Source organism: Nicotiana attenuata, chromosome 1, assembly GCF_001879085.1.
Source record: "Nicotiana attenuata strain UT chromosome 1, NIATTr2, whole genome shotgun sequence".
In the NCBI taxonomy this organism is placed as follows: Eukaryota; Viridiplantae; Streptophyta; class Magnoliopsida; order Solanales; family Solanaceae; genus Nicotiana; species Nicotiana attenuata.
Genome location: NC_031989.1, coordinates 96045561 through 96059605, shown reverse-complemented (window position 1 = coordinate 96059605; position 14045 = coordinate 96045561).

Here is a 14045-nt window from a genome sequence, read left to right as displayed (position 1 = left end):
ATCTACTGTTGAGTTATTTGCATAAACTGCAATTATGTACTCAGTCATGTTTATTCATTTGCACATCATATCTCAGTCCCAGTTATCATTTACCGTTACATCATGTTATCATTGTTTGGGCTGAGTAGTATGAGACTTGTGAGCCCGTGAAACTGGAGTGATTCATGACTGAGTTGGCCCCGAGAGCAAGATTTGTGAGTGTTATCGTGGATCGGGCTGCGCGATGTGGCAAGCCTTATTGGCTTATTTATTATTGTGAATCGGGGTGCACACCACAACATTCCTTATAGGCTTTATTTTAGTGCTTGGGCGAGATCCGCCACTCCGGAGTCTGACATACTAGTAGCGAGCGCATGCAAAGTGATTTATATACATGTGCTTTGGTGAGGGGCATTGATGCAAGGCACCCGTAAAGTGCTGTGCGATTGTGTATGATAAGTGGGAATTGACATAGACAGATTGAGTACTCTGAGAGTGAGACTACCTGGGATTATCATTGTGATACATTACATTTGACATGCATATTGGACATGTAGGCATAGAGATGTAATATTCCTTATGCTATCTGTACTTGGCATATTTTATCAGTGTTGGGCTTACATTGTTGAACTTGAAAGCATGACTAAACTTCTGTACTATGTACAAGCTGAAATACAGAAGTTTCTCTTAGTTATTACTGTCATTATCTTTGTTATATATGTGTTGTCATTATTTTGATTCAGATTGTCTCTTTGAGAGCTCGTCACTGCTTTCAACCCATGGTTAATCCTGTACTTATGGAGTACATTGGATTGGTAGTACTCATACTACACTCTGCACTTCGTGTGCAAATTCGAGTACATTTGGACACGGTGATTGCTAGAGTTCTACTAGTACCTGTTCGGAGACTTAGAGGTAGCTTCTATGACGCCTGCAGACCTTGACTCTCCTTCATTTCTTTTTTATTCAGTACAGTTCTATTTTCTTAGGAAGTTGTACTAGAGTTTCAGACTATGTTGAACCTTAGTAGCTCATGTACTCGGTGACAGTAGGATTTTGGGATAGTTGTATAGAGCTACAGTTGTTTTATCCGATATTTATGAGACTTTCCACTGTTGAGCTTATTAAATCATGTTTTTAGTTTAAATGCATAGTTTTTATGTGATTGTCGGCTTTCCTATTAATGTGTTAGGCGCCATCACAATAGGTTGGCATGCTGAGTAGGCTTGCAGGAAACACATCTGGGAAGTCTCTCACTATCGGAATTAACTCAACTGTAGGAGGATCAGCACTAACACCCCTCACAAAGGCCAAATATGACATACATCCCCTCCCAACCATCCATTAGGCCTTCAAGTATGAAATGACTCTATTGGGTAGATAGTCTAGAGAACCTCTCCATCTAACGCTACGGAGTCCCGGCATCACTAATGTCATGGTCATAGCTTGACATGGTGACAACTAATCGCTGTCTAAAATCATGTCTAAATCAACCATGCCAAGAAGTAAAAGATCAACTCTCGCCTATAATTCCCCTATAGTCACCACACACGACTGATACACATGGTCCACAACAATAGAATCACCCACTAGTGTAGATACATGAACATGCATAATAAAGAATCACAGGGCATATCAAAATAACGAGCAAAGTATAATGACACACATAAATAGGTAGAACTAGGATCAATAATGTAGCGTCCCTATGGCATACTGAAACAATACCTGCACTCACGGCATCAGAAGCAACTGTGTCTGGTCTAGCTGGAAATGCGTAGCGATGGGCCTGTCCACCACCTGATTGACCTCCCCCTCTAGGATGGCCTCGAGCTGACTGAGCCCTACCCTATGCTGGTTGTGCGCGTTGTGTAGCTGCTGGTGCAGAAATCATAGGCCGAGAGCACTGCTATGGAACCCTACTCAATAGCCTGGGGGCAATCTCTCTTGAGATGACTCAAGTCTCCACACGCATAGTAACCTCTTCTTACAGGCTACTAACCTTGATAGTGCAGAGAACGGCCTGTGGAAACCTGGGCAGATGAAGCGTAGTAAGAACTCTGCGCCGGCAACGCACTAAATGTTGACTGAGTTGGGTGTGCACTTTTGGAACTGTGACTAACCGAGGATCCATGAGGGACATAGCGAGATGCTTGAACGGGTCTAGTAGAATGACATCTGTTGTTGTAGGACTGGCCTCCAGATGATGCACTACTGAAAATACCTGAACTACGAGGCCTCTTGGCCTTCCGCTCCTCATGATCCTGCCTATAAACTAGCTCTGAGCGTCTAGCAATATCGACCACCTCATGAAACCTCGCACCTGCCACAACCTCCCGAGCAATAATGAAGCGTAATCTATAGTTGAGGCCATCAATGAACATCATAATCTTCTCCCTCTCAGTAGGAACCAACCATACTGCATGACGAGCCAAATCTGACAACCTCATCTCATGCTGAGTCACAGTCATACCTTCCTGGCGTAGCTGCTCAAACTGCCTATGCAAATCCTCTCTACGAGTTTGTGGGACAAACTACTCTAACAAGAGAACTAAGAACTCATGCCATGTAAGTGGCGCTACATCGGCTAGCCTGCTTAACTCATAAGCCTGCTACCATCAGTAAGCTACCCTTGTCAATTGAAATATAGTAAATGAAACCCCACTAGTGTCCAAATTACCCGATGTGTGATCCGCTGACACCGGTCTGTAAAATCCTAATCATCCTCCGACTCTGCTCCACATAACTTTGGAGGCTTAAGCCGCTTTAATCGCTCCAATCTCTTGTGCTCCTCATATCTCATATGGGGTTCAACCTCGGCATTAGCAACAATAACCGGCTGAACTAGCAATACACCCAGTGTCTGGAGTCGCTAAGCTAGCTGCTCTGGAGTACGAACGCCAGGAGTATGGGCACCTCCCCCGGCCTGTGAAGTGGTTGGTGCAGCTGGAACTGAGACTGCCTATGCCAGGCTCGTGCATAGTCAAAATCTAGGCTAAGGCCTCTTGAAGGCCAGGAATCACAGTGGGCACTGCTGGTGTTAAGCTGGTCCCACCGGCTCAACCACATCCGGTACTGCTTTAGCTATAGTACGAGTCACACCTCGGCCTCTACCATGACCCCAGCATCTACCATGACACCAGCATACGCACAAGAAGAATGCAAGAAACTGAAATTTCCTAATAGTTTGGTAGCCTCTCGAAGATAAGTACAGACGTCTCAGTACCGATCTGCAAGACTCTACTAAACTTGCTCACGACTCGAAATACCTATGAACCTAGGGCTCTGATACAAACTGCTCACGATCCAAAATCCCAACCCATCCTGATGGCACCGAACACACCGGCTAGACAGGCCGAAATATAACAATAAAGAACCAAAACAACAAAATATATTGAAATAACATAAGTCTAAAATCTCAATATGACAAGATACCACTAATACATGACAAATCGCCCATAAACTGGTAAATACGGAGTCATGAGCCCTACAATGGAATACAAGTCTGAAGCTAAATAATGATATTCTCCGAATTGAAACATCAATACATAAGAAAAACAAGTCAAAACTGCAGCCAAGAATGCAGCTCTACCTTGTCTCTCGAAGCTCAGTCCAACAAGCAAATCTATTGTTGATAACTGGTCCCCAGACCTGGATCTGCACTATTAATTGCATAATGTCGTATGAGTACAACTGACCCAATGTACTCAATAAATATCGTAGCTAGTAGAAGAAAGGAGAACTATAGGTGATACTAGCTATAACCTGTACAGTTTCATCATTTTTAACAAGTACGGAACAGTAAGGAAATCAAGTCATAAAGCACAGAAAGAAGAATTTGTGTGTATGTGTACAGTTACTCAAATACTCTGCTCGGTCAATGTTCAGCGCATAGAGATGATATGCAATTAAATCAGGTAGTTAACCACGTAAACTGCAAGTAAAGATGAAATGCAATATTCAAACAAAACACTGGCCAAATTTCCTCAACCTTTCCATATCCGTACCAAACCACTGATAAGTTTTCCTCAATACCCGTGTGTACATCATCAAGAGAGAAACATGAGAGGGTGACCCTAGGGGTATGGATCGATATCCACACGCAAGCACGGCCAATTCAACATGCTACCAACCTAGCGTGGTAACAGGCTCAATATCATAATCCGCCCGACATGGTCACAAGCATAAAAGTACAATCTGCCCGGCATGGTCATAGGCATAACAACACAATCCGCCCGGAGTGGTCACATGCATCCAGTGACCTGCACATGCTGCACGGACCTCCACAAGAGCAATGTAAATTGCGTGCCCCGATTGGAGATAATGGACACCGGCACACCATGAGGACGAACAATCTCACAGATATAAACCTAAGCCAGCTGCTCTGAAGAGTAGGTAGTCACAACCAGAATGAAGTGTGCACACTTAGTCAACCGGTCCACAATCACCTAAACTACGTCAAATTTCTTCAATGTTCGTGGGAGCCCAACAATGAAATCCATGGTAACACTCTCCCATTTTCCCTCGGCAATCTCAAGTCTCTGAAGTAAATCGCCCAACCTTTGAAACTCATACTTCACCTGCTGACCGTTCAAGCACCGAGCCACATACTCTACCATGTCTATATTCATTCTTCTCCACCAATTGTGCTGCCTCAAATCCTGATACATCTTTGCGCCATCCAGATGAATAGAATACCGCGAACTATGGGCCTTCTCAAGAATCAACTCATGAAACCCATCTACAATGAGCACACAAATACGACCCGGCATCCTCAACACCCCATCATCTCTAATGGAAACCTCCTTGGCATCGCCGTGCTGCATTGTGTCCATAAGTACAGCAAAATAGGGTTCGTCATACCGACGCGCTCTGATGCGCTCATACAAAGAAGACCGAGAAACCATGCAAGCTAGAAATCAGCTAGGCTCCAAAAATCCAATCTCGCCAACTAATTGGCAACGCCTAAACATCCAATACTAATGGCCTCTCACCAACTGGAATATATGCAAGGCTACCCATTCTCTTCACTTTCCTAGTCAAGGCATCTGCTGCCACGTTGGCCTTCCTGGTATGATATAGAATAGTGATATACGAGTCTTTCAACATCTCTTACCACTTCTGCTGCCTCAAGTTCAGATCCTTTTGCTTAAACAAGTATTGTAGACTCTAATGAATTGTGAACACCTCGCAAGACATGCCATAGAGATAGTGCCTCAAATTGTTCAATGCGTGAACGATTGTGGCCCACTCTAAATCATGTACGGGGTAGTTCTTCTCATAAGGCTTCAAATGGCGTAAAGCATAAACAATCACCCTACCCTCCTACATCAAGACACACCCGGTACCAATCTGTAAAGCATTACAATAAACTGTATATGAACATGATGCTGAAGGTAAAACTAGAATTGGGGTTGTGGTCAAGGCATTCTTGAGATTTTGAAAGCTCTACTCACACTCGTTGGACCAGCTGAATGGATCACCCTTCTGGGTCAATCTGGTTAAAGGTGCAGCAATGGATAAGAAACCCTCCACAAGATGGCGATAATATTCGGCACAACCAAGAAAATATTGAATTGCAGTGGCTGAAGACGATCTGGCCAACTCTGAACTGTCTCAGTCTTCTTCGGATCCACCTTGATCCCCTCAAAGGATACTACGTGCCCCAAGAATGCCACAGAATCAACTCAAAACTCACACTTGGAGAATTTAGCATATAGCTTCTTCTCCCTCAACGTACGGAGTATAATCCTTAGATGTCGCTTATGATCATCCTGGTTGCACAAGTATACCAGTAGATCATCAATGAATACTGCAATGAAAGAATGAAGATATGACTAGAATACACTGTTAATCAGGTGTGTGAAGGCTGCTGGGACGTTGATCAGCCCAAAAGTCATCACAAGAAACTCCTAGTGAGCATAGCGGGTCCTAAATGCTATCTTCATAATATCAGAATCCAGAATCTTCAACAAGTGATACCCATAGCTCAAATAAATCTTAGAGAACACTTTAGCACCCTTAAGCTGATCAAAAAGTCATTTGCGCGGTAGTGGGTAATTGTTGTTGATTGTAACTTTGTTCAACTGCCTGTAATCAATTCACATCCGCATAGTACCATCCTTCTTCTTCAAAAATAGAACCGGTGCACCCCAAGGTGACACACTAGGCTTGATAAATCCCTTATCGACTAAATTTTGAAGCTGTTCCTTCAATTCCTTCAATTCTGTTGGTGTAATACGATTTGGAGGAATAGAGATGGGATGATTACCCTATAATGCCAAAATCAATGTCCCTGGCAGATGGCATGCCCTGCAGGTCTGCATGTAACACATCTGGGAAGTCTCTCACAACCGGAAGTGACTCAATGGTAGGAGTATCAACATTAACATCTGTCACAAAAGTTAAATATGCCCTCCATCTCAACCATTCGCTGAGCCTTCAAATATGAAATCACTCTACTGGGAACATAATCCAAGGAACCTCTCCACTCAACCCTAGGAAACTCTGGCATCACCAATGTCACGGTTTTAGCGTGACAATCCAGAGTAGCGTGACATGGTGACAGCCAAATCATGCCTAAAATTACATCAGAATCAACCATGCTAAGTAGTAAAAGATCAACTCTCATCAGTAATCCCCCAATAGTCACTACACGTGGCCGGTACACACCGTCGACAACAATAGAATAACCCACCGGTTTAGATGCACGAACATGCATAACTAGATAATCATGGGGTATATCCAAATAACGAGCAAACTATGATGACATATATGAATAAGTGGAGCCAGGATCAAATAATACCGAATCCTCCCTATGGCATACTTAAACAATACCTGTGATCACAATATCAAAAGTAACTGCCTCTGGCCTAGTTGGAAATGCATAGCAACAGGAATGACAACCACCTGATCAACCTTCACCTCTAAGGCGAACTCGAGCTGACTAAGCCCCACACCGAGCTAGTTGTGTGGGTGGTGTAGCTGTTAATGCTGAAATCATAGGCTGAGAACTCTAATGTGGGACCCTACTTAATAGTCGATGGCAATCTCTCTTGAGATGACTAAAATCCCTACACTCATAGCAAACCCTCCTGATAGGCTGCTGACTTTGATAGCCTGAAGATTTACATGTGGAAACATGGGTAGATGGAACACGGGGAACTCTGTGCCGGCAATGCATTGAATGATGACTGAGCTGGGCGTGCACTGTAGGAACTGTGGCTAACTGAAGAACCATGGGGAACATTGAGGTTCCTGAACGAATCTTGAAAGATGACCTCTACTGTAATGGGACTGAACTCCAGATGAGGCACTGCTAAAACTACCTGAACTACAAGTCCTCTTAGCCTCCCACTCCTCACGCTCCTGTCTGCGAACTAGCTTTAAGCGTCTAGCAATATCGACCACCTGGTCAAACCTCACACCCGTCGCAACCTCCTAAGCCATAATGAAGCATCTATAGTGGAGGCCATCAATGAAACTCCTAATCTTCCCCCTCTCAGTGGTAACCACACTGAATCACGATTATACCCTCTTGGCGTACCTGCTCAAACTCCATACACATCTCCCCTCTAAGGGTTTGTGGGACAAATCTCTAAATAGGGAACCGAGAACTCATGCCATGTAAGTGGCACTGCATCGGCTAGCCTGCTCAAGACATAAGCCTGCCACCATTGGTAAGCTGCCCCTGTTAGCTAAAAAGTAGTAAATGAAACCCCACTTGTGTCCAAAATACCCGTTGTGTGAAGAATAAACTAACACCGGTCTATGAAATCCATAGCATCTTCCGACTCTAATCTACTAAACTCTCGAGGCTTAAGCCTCCCAAACCGCTTCAATCTCTTCTGTTCCTCATCACTCGTATGATGATCGACCTCGGCCCGAGCGGCAGCAACCGCCTGAACTGGCAACACCCCTGATGCTTGGAGTCCCTCAGCTAGCTGCTCTAGTGTATAGGCGGCAGGAGTCTGGGTACCTCCCCCGGTTTGTGAAGTGGCTGGTGCAGTTGGAGCTGAGACTGCCTGAGCCAGGCTCGTGCACACAGTCAAAATCTGGGATAACGCCTCCGGAAGGCCAGGAATCACAATGGGACTATTGGTGCCCAAGCTGGTCCCACCAGCTCAACAAAATTTTGTACCTGCTCCTAAGCTGGAGCATTTGACGGCTCCACAGGTGTTGCTCTAGTTGTAGTACGAGCCATACATCAGCCTCTACCGCGGCCTTAGCCTCTCGTGGCCCCAATTGGTGGTACTGGTAGTCGTCCGCCTAATCCGATCGCACATGTCCTCACCATCTATGAGAGAATAGAAGACACAAGTCCAAATTCTAGAAATAACAAATCCGCACGACAAGAATACAAGAAAGCAAAGTTTCCTAAGAGTTTGGTATCCTCTCAAAGATAAGTATAGACATCTCCTTACCGATCTACAAGACTCTAAACTTGCTAATGACTGGTAATACCTATGAACCTAGGGCTCTCATACCAACTTGTCATGACCCAAAGTCGCAACCCATCGTGGTGACGCTCAACACACCGGCTAGGCAAGCCGAAACATAACGATAAAGAACAAGAACAACAGAAAATCTATTGCTGATAACCGGTCCCCACACCTGGATCTCCATAATTAAGTGCAGAGTGTAGTATGATTATAACTGACCCAATATACTCAATAAGTCTCTTAACTAACCTCGATGAGGTAAAAGAAGTGAGAATGATAATGATACTTGTTATAACATGTACAGTTCATCAATTCAACATGTACGGAACAATAATATAATCAAGTCACAAAACACTCAATGTACCCTTCTAGTGTGTGTGCAATTGCTCAAGTTCTCTGTTCAGTCAATGATGTAGCATATAAAGATGATATGCAGATAAATAAGATAAATAACCATGGAAATCGCAAGTAAAGATGAAATGCAATTCCAAAAGAATCATTGGTCAAATTTTCCTCAATTCTTCCATATCCGTACCAAACCGCTTATCAACTTTTCTCATTAACCACGTGTACACCATCAAGACAGAAACATGAGAGGGTGACCCTTGTGTGATGGATCCATATTCACATGCAGGCACGGCCAATTCAACGTGCTACCAGCCCGACGTGGTCACATGCATAACACTACAATCCGCTCGGCGTGGTCACATGCATATCAACACAACCACCCGACATGGTCACATGCATAACACTACAATCTGCCTGGCGTGGTCACATTCATATCAACACAATCCACCCGACGTGGTCACAGAAATAACAACTCAATCCGTCTGGCATGGTCACAGGCATAACAACACAATTCGCCCGGCGTGTTCACAAGTATAACAACACATTCCGCCCGGTGTAGTCACATGCATCCAGACACATAGAAGGAAATATACAAGTATGCATGTATATGATGAACTAATAAGAGTTCTCATGCTTTTGGTTTGGTATAAATGACATGCCAAAGTGTGGGCATGTGCAAAGTGTGCTATCATAGCTCAAATCTGCAATTTCATTACGGAAATAACAATTATCATGTTCAATCAGTGAATTAGCTGCTATGTAACCTCAAACATGGCTCAAATTGTTCACAACAAGGTTACACATATGAGTTAACAGTCAATTCAAGGAATATCATAGCCTAAACACTACCCCGAGCATGGATAAATACCCCGGTGCTTTCACACGGGCTCAAAGCCCACATATGAGCGCACCCATAGCATGTACCTATCACCAAATAATTCAGGCAACTAGTGCCTCAACCAATTTATGTATGATATTTACCTCAAGCAAGCAAAATTACTCCTCAACAAGCCCTTCCCGCGTGTATCAACCTCCGGAAGGCTCGAATCTAGCCAAAATAACGCAATGCCATCAACAAAAGCCATAAGAAGTGATTCCAAAAGACAAAGCTATGATCTTTGCCTCAAATCAAATAGTCAACCCCGGTCTCGCATCTCGAAACTCGAAAAAATTTAACAATTCTGAATACCCATTCAATACGAGTCCATCAATACCAAAATCATCTAATTCCGAACTTTGAATCGATGTTCAAAACCTAATTATTCACTTAAGAAAAGTTTAGACAAAAACCCCAAATTTCTCTTGTTAATTCCCATGTTTTGATTTTAAATCTAGTGATAGATCCATGTAAATCTCATAGATATATGTTAGAATCACTTACCCCAAGCTTGTAGATGAAGATCTAAGTTGAAACCCTTCAAAATCTAGCTCCCAAGTCTCTAAAGTGGTGAAGAATGAATAAAAGACCAAAGGTCCCGTTTATATACAAACATCTGACCTCCCACAGTTATGACCGCACTTTTCCTAGTATGGTCCGCACTTCCAAGTTTTGCGGCTACAATCCATACTGTGCGGTCGCACTCCAGCAGTAACTGCACTATCAATCTTCAGTGAATTGACCATAACTTTCTCTATAGATATCCAAATGACAAAGAGTTTAATTTTCTGGAAACAAAACTCAATGAGGTACAACTTTCGTTTTTGCATTAACCCCGAATTCTTCATAGATTGAGAAATATAAGCTCCCAAAGTTATACTAACAAACCTGCGGAATTCTTGTTGCGTCCCTCAGTGTCCGCACTTTGGCCAATGCTTCCACACTCGAGGGTTTGCGGCCATACTTGAGGCTTTGCCTCAGCACTCCAAAAAGTACCGTCCGCACTCTTACAACTCCAGAACATCCTCAAGGTGCCAAAACACCCAAACTTGTTTAAATCTCACCTGAAACACACTCGAGGTCCCCGGGACCACATCCAAACATACCAACAAATCCTAAAACACAACACGAACTTACTCGAAGCCTCAAATCACATCAAACAACACCAAAACCACAAATCACACATCAATTTCAAACCCAGTGAACTAATAAACTTCAAACTTCTAAAACTCCTGCTGAACCATATCAAATCAACTTCGAATGACCTCAAATTCTTCATGCAAGTCCCAAATGACACAATGGATCTATTCCAACTCTCAGAACAAAAATCCAAACCTGATATCAATAATTTCAACTCTCGGTCGAACCACTCAACCTTCAAAACTTTTAACTTTCCAACGTTTGCCAAAAAATGCCAAACCAACCTACAGACCTCTAAATTAAAACTCGGACATACGCCTAAGATCAAAATGACCATATGAATCTATCGGAACCATCAAAACTCAATTCCAGAGTTGTCTGCATAAAAGTCAAACTCCAGTAAACTCTTCGAACTTAAGCTTCCAACCTTGGGACTAAGTAATTCAATTCACTCTGAAGCATTCCCGGAACTAAACCAATCACTCCGTCAAGTCACATAACTATAAATGAACATAGAAGAAGTAATAAATAGGGGAACGGGACTAAAATACACAAAATAACTGGTCGGGTCGTTACAAAAAGTGTATGATGTTGATACCCAATTTTTTCCAAAATATTTTTTTATTTGCATATATACCTTCAAAATCATGCATCAATAGTAGTTGGTATTTTTTCATAATTTTCCTATATTTTATTAATTTACCCAGCATTTTATTTCCAATAAATAATTCCAAAATGGCATTACAAATGACTTCAAAAGCATTTCTTTATTTAATTTATTATTCATGGTCCTATTTAAACCAAATTATTTCATAATTAGCCAAATTGGCATCATTTGGCTACAATTGCAATAACTTTGCAATTATAGCCCAAGCATATGAATTTATACTATTTTTGACCAGAAATTAATCATTTGTAATTTAAAATAATAAATAATTAGTTTTTAATTATTTTCTATGCATAAAATTTATTTTGTACAATTATCAGCTATTTTTGTAAATTGTTTTATTTAATTTAGTTGTGTATTTAACAAATAGCCAATTTCATTTCAATTCTAGCCTAATTAAATCAGACCCCAACCCAATTAGAACACCCCAAACCCCAGGCCCAATCCATAAATCCTACTAGATCCATTCCCCGGTCCAATCTGGACCGTTGATCAATTCTAATCAACGGTCCAGATCCCCCATTTCCTAATTTAACCTAGTAGACCCCCCCCCCCCCCCCATTCTCTCATTTTCTCATCACTCTCCGCCAACACGCCCTCTCATTCTCTCTCAAATTCTCTCAAGCTCCCTCTGCTAAACCATGGTTCCTCTCACCGGCCGTTAGCCGGTAACAATGGCGGTTCCACCACCACCCCTAGCCTCCATGGCTCCCCCCATGCCGGATTATTGCTACCCTAAGGTCCTCAAGGAATCATAGGCGGTTCAACTCACCCCTACGGTTTCTTCATGTCATTCTCAGGCCAATCACGGCCTGTCCGAGTAAGATCCTGCCATCTCCGGCTAGAACCTGTGATTTTTTGGCCGATTCTCTCTCTTTGGGTTCTCTCTCTGAAACCCTGATTTTGACTCTTGATTTCTAAGATTTGTAACAAGATATGAGTCTGTTCGAGTTGTCTTTATTGTTTTCTTAAGGATTTCTCTGATTTCTTCTAAAACGACTGTTCATCTTCAAACTAGGGTTTTTTAACCCCTTTTCAAAATGGTTTTTCCTTCTGATTTTAGTATTTATCTATGATTTTCACTATGTTTAAACGTTTATTTGAGTTTTATCTTTTTATCTGAATTGTTATGTTGAAAAGCCTAAGCTTCTTGGTTTTAATCCTGGATTCTGAGTCTATTTTGTGATAACATGTTCGCTTAATCTGTATATGTTTTTGTTTCTCACGAGCATTATGATTCTCTGTGGTTTTACCCTATCTTGTTCATCAGTGCCTCTGACTTTTACTTCTTCCGCCTATGTCATGTTTATTCTATTAACTCATGCTATGCTCTACATGAATCCCTAATTTTTTTATATGATTTTTGCCCTACTTAGCCTCTTAGAGTTCTGATTTTGCTTACTATGTGCTTGTTCTCGTAAAGTTGTGCTAAATCAGTGCTATATGCTATTTTTGAATCTTTGAATCTCTATGACTGATCCTTCACTGATTTCTTGTGATATTCTCTACTGATTTCAACCTCTAAATATTTTCTTGCCTTATTTTGTGGTTGACTATGCTATCAAATTGATTCTCAGACATTTTCCTTAATTAGAATTTGTCGAACCTAGCCTCTATTACATGCTCTGTACTATGCTTATCTCCTTATATGTCATGTTCAGTCTTACATGATTTCATTCCTTATTTGTCACTGCTTATTACCTTTTAAATTTTTTTTAATTCCTTAATTAAGGGAAGTACCTATGCTGATTTGGTTCTAATTGATACATATTGCTTTAATTACTGCTGAACTATATTTCCTGCCTTTTTTGCTGCCTGTCCCTTAAACTATAAATACCCTGCTTTTCAGTAACACAACACAGGAACACATTAATTCAAAAGCTCTCTTTCACACACAAAAAAACTCTTCTGCTCTCTTTTCTCTGGTTACTTGCTATTGTTCCAAGTCAGTCGGCTGCAAGCCAAGGCTGATTACTCTACTCTCTTGCTCCTCACTTTGTGTTTACTATCTTCTTTACTGGTATGTTCTAATTGCAATTCAAGTCCCAAAACAATATGCTACTCCTATTACTTCAATTTGTCATGTTTCCAATATGCTTCCATCTATGGTTTTGTTGCTCAATCTGCAATTAACATGTCTACTTCACTGTCTTCTTTACTGCATGCTTCTGAATTACCCCCTTGGGGTTAGCCTACTCTTGAATCCCTTTTTAGTGTACCGCAAGGTGACTATGTTTCTCTGATCCCTAGCATGCACCTTTCTATGTAAGGTAGTTGGCTATCCTAAGTCTATTCGATTCTGTATTACCCTGAAGTTCATGTTTTACTTTAAAAGCCCCGACCCCTTTCAAGGCTCCTCTAATTCTGTACCTCTGTGCATCTGTGCTTACTATGTGCCCTATACTTACCCCAAATCCTCATTACCCCTGAGTGGATGTGTGTACTTGTTTGATTCCATGTATTGAAGTGCTGATGAACCTCTTCTAGTTCTGTATTTGGTTTGATTGATCGTTGGTCACCTTACCATTTTCAAATTGTCTTATTTATTAACTCCCTATGTTGTTTTATAAAACTATTACAAACAAGTCTCTTTTCA